Source organism: Peromyscus californicus, unplaced genomic scaffold (assembly GCF_007827085.1).
Source record: "Peromyscus californicus insignis strain IS unplaced genomic scaffold, ASM782708v3 Scaffold_7__1_contigs__length_154581171, whole genome shotgun sequence".
NCBI classification, from domain to species: Eukaryota; Metazoa; Chordata; class Mammalia; order Rodentia; family Cricetidae; genus Peromyscus; species Peromyscus californicus.
In genome coordinates this window covers 7,670,189-7,674,153 of record NW_026294595.1, presented here as the reverse complement: position 1 = coordinate 7,674,153, position 3,965 = coordinate 7,670,189, and the positions used below count along the sequence as shown (strand labels likewise).

Sequence of the window (3,965 nt, the reverse complement as noted above, 5' to 3'; positions counted from 1 at the left end):
TGGCTCTTGCTATCCTGGAACTCACTGTGTAGACCAGGCTGGCTTCAAACTCACAGAGACCTGTCTGCCTCTGCCTCCCCAGTGCTGGGATTAAAAGTGTGTGTGGCCATACCTGGCTAAAAGAAAGAATTTAATTGGGGGCTTGTTGACAGTTGTAAAGGTTAGTCCGTAATCATCATGATGGGAAGTAGACAGGTGTGGTGCAGGAGCAGTAGCTGAGAGCTTTACATCCTGATCCACAGGCAGCAGGCAGAGAGAGACACCAGGCCTGGTGTGGGCTTTTAAAACCTCAAAGCTCACTCTCAGTGACACACCTCTTCAATAAGGCCACACCTCCTAATCCTTCCCCAACAGTTCACCAACTGGGACTCAAATATATAAGCTATGGGAGGAACATTCTCATTCAAACCCAACACCTTGCTTTTGAAGGGCTTTTTATTGCTTTATTTCTTTTTCTGGTTTTTGAGACATCTCATGCTGGTCTTGAACTCACTATGTAGTTCAGGCTGGCTTTGAACTCAAAACAATCCTCCTGCTTCCTTTGAGATGACTGTCACATGCCACCAAGCCCATCACGTTCTCTCTGGAGGAACCAAGCTTTGGTGTTAGGTAAATGTTTTCTTCTTTTCATTTTCATAGCTATAGGGACCAAGCCTCGGTTACCACACACATGGATAGTTATAATCACTGCAAGGCTGACCTGTATTCTATTTTTTTCTTGCTTAGGAACCCCAGTAGCAGAGGATTCTAGACAGAGGGCAATGGTCTGAGTTTGAAATCCTACTTAACCATTTATTAGCTGTGCGATTTGAGGCAATGAATGAACAACTCTGTACCTCAGTCTCCTCACATGGAACTGGGGGCAATATTTAGCTCTAAGGAGGTTACTAGGTAACAGCTATAAACAAATACAGTACATTGGTGTGTGCCTGGCACATAGGAGGTGCTCGGTAGATACAAGGATGTCTTTGATGGGTGAGTGGGGTTGTAGCCTTTACCACCACCACTAATGCCACCTAGAACATTCTCCAGAAATCATGATTTACTCTCTCCTTCAAGCCTTTCCTAGATTCTACCCTCTGATCTCCTGAACTAGAAGAGCAGATACCCTGAGTGTGCCTCGGAGCCGGCCTGCTGGGACACGAGTCTGTGCATGGGTGGAGAAAGTTCCCGACAACAGTTGGCAAGTTGCCATGCCTGACTGCTTCCTTACATCATGGCCATCTCAAGGGAGTCTGGCTTCTCCCATGGGCCTCCGGAGCTTCAGAAGCGAGCATTCCAGGAGGATGGGGGAAGCTTCGTGGGCTGTCGGGGCTGGGTCTTTGTCACACAGAGGCGTTTCAGACATATACCTCTAGAGAGGCAGGCACAGGTCCAGCGCATACAAGGGGAGGGACTGAAGAACTCTGGAACTGTGAGATGTTCATGGTCCTGCTTAAAAGAACACTGAGGAAAGCTCGGGGCAGAGGGCATCCCTGGCCCTACAGCAGCCAAAGTTTGTGTTGACGTCCATGGCTCCTGTTGCCAGAGGGGCATTTGGATTCCTAGATTCTGAGCCACCCCCTGGGGCTGTGTTGGTGTCTGAGGGCTATGCTGCCACTGGGGCCATGCTTGTCTGGGTGGTCTGCACAGCCACTGGGGCCATGATGATTTCCAGACCTGGGCTGCTACCAAGGATCATTTCTGGGTCCGTGGCTCTACTGCAGCCAGGGTCGGTGTTGATGTCCGAGGTTCCTGTTACCATTGAAGACCATGTTGATGTCTGAGATCTGGGGCCGTGTTAGTGTCTCAGGGCTATGCTGCCACTGGGGGCTGTGACAATCTGAGTGGTCTGCACTGCCACCTGGGGCAATGGTGACATCCAGACCCAGCAGCTGCTGAGGACCAGTCTGGGTCCATGGTCCCACAGCAGCTGGGGTCTGTGTTGATGTCTATGGCATGAGTCACCTCAGAGGGCCATGGGAACCATGTATGATGGAATCAGAGGGTTATGCTGAGCTGGCCTTGCCCTTCGCTGGCCCTGGGATAGCTGGTCCTGCCCGGCGCTGGATGCGGCATCAAGAGAGTTGGCCCCTTACCACAGGCAGGGGAGAGCTGACCCTGATGGCATGGGTGTAGGGGATTTGGCTCCTCCCCTAGCCTGAGGGGCAGCCCCAGTGGCCTGGACCGACCAGCTCAACTACCACCCAGGCCCACTGGGCCTTGGGTTGGCCCACCCTAACTAACACCTACCCCAGCTAGGACCTGCTGGAGCTCATGAAGGGACTGGTCCTGTGAAACCTGTCAGGATCTCTATGACTCTGGGCTGACAGGAGATTTAGTGAGGGTCCAGTGATGATGGTGTACCAGAAACCAGAGGCCTTGAACCAGACCAGTGACTCATTGCAATGAGCATTTGGAAGTAAAGCTCATTGGACAAAAGGGTCTATACTGTGTGATACACCTCGACTCCCAATGCCACCAGGACCAATGAAGAGATGCTGGAGAGGAGGCAAAGATGGAGGCGCCAAGAGGGTTTTGTTGTTGTTGTTTTGTTTTGCTTTTTATTTTTCTTTTTGTTTTTGCTTGTTTATTTGCTTGTTTTAGTTTGGTTTGATTTTTTAAAAAATTTTCCCTTAAGGGGGTGCTGCAGTGGGGAGGGAAGGATATGGAGGGACTGGGAGGTGAGCAGAATTGGGGTGCATGATGTGAAATTCAAAAAGATTCAATAAAGAAATTATGTTAAATAAATTTAAAAAAAAAAGATTTAGCCTCAGTCAGGCATGGTGGCACACAATTTTAGTCCCAGCTCCCAGGAGGCAGAAGCAGGTGGATCTGAGTTCGAGGCCAGCCTGGTCTACAGAGTGAGTTCCAGGACAGTCAAAGCTACACAGACAAACCCTGTCTCAACAACACCCCTCTCCCAAAAAAGGGAAAAAATTTGGTCTCACTCATAATCCAGCCACCACCATGGCCAAGGAAGGCACTGATGCTGGAGGTGTAACGGACGTCAATACTCCTTTACAAGAGGTGCTGAAGATTGCCCTCATCCACGATAACACAGCACGTGGCGTCCGCAAAGCTGCCAAAGCCTTAGACAAGGGCCAAACTCATCTCTGTGTGCTTGCATCCAGTTGTGATGAGCCTATGTATGTCAAGTTGGTGGGGGAACTTTGTGCTAAGCACTAAATCAACCTAATTAAGGTTGATGACAAGAAACTAGGGGGATGGGTAGGTCTCTGTCAAGCTGATCGAGAGGGCAAGCCATGCAAAGTGATCGGTTGCAATTATGCAGTGGTTAAGGGCTATGGCAACGAATCTCAGGCCAAGGATGTCATTGAAGAGTACTTCAAATGCAAGAATGAATAAATACTTTTGTCTCAAGAACAAAACAAAGCAAATATGTATTGAGGACTGTTCCAAGGATCCCCAGCAATTGTTTTAATCAAGTGTTGTAAGACAAGCAGACATGAAAATGACTATAAGAAGAAAGGAATAGGTACTGCTCACAGGTCTTTATAAGTAGGAGATGGAACCATCTGGAGAAGCATTAGGGTCAGCCAGCAGGCAGGAGGAGCTAGTGTGCCAAGGGGTCTCCTGTATTTTGTTTGTTTGATTGATTTTTCGAGACAGGATCTCACTATGTAGCTCTGGCTGTCCTGGAACTCACAGAGATCTGCCTGAAAGACATGCCCCACTACTACGCCAGGCTTTCTTTTCTTTCTTTCATTTGTATGTGTATATGTATTCATGCATGAACACTTGTGTGTGAAATGTGCGTGCACATGTGTGTGCCATGTTTGGAAATCAGAGGTTGAAGTCAGTATCTTTTTTTCTCATTTCCACAAGAGTTTTTGAGACACTATCTCTCACTGAGCCCAGAACTCACACATTAGCTAGGATGGTTGGTCAGTGAACTCTGGGGGTCCACTTGTCTCTGGGCACCCTGTGTCTGCTTTCAGGTAGGTACCAGGATCCAAACTCAG

General features: G+C 48.8%; 1 pseudogene; it reads left to right on the top strand.

Annotated features, from left to right (window-relative positions):
- Positions 1-2,949: 2,949 nt before the first annotated feature.
- Positions 2,950-3,348, top strand: LOC128102602 (40S ribosomal protein S12-like; annotated as a pseudogene).
- The last annotated feature ends 617 nt before the right edge of the window (positions 3,349-3,965 follow it).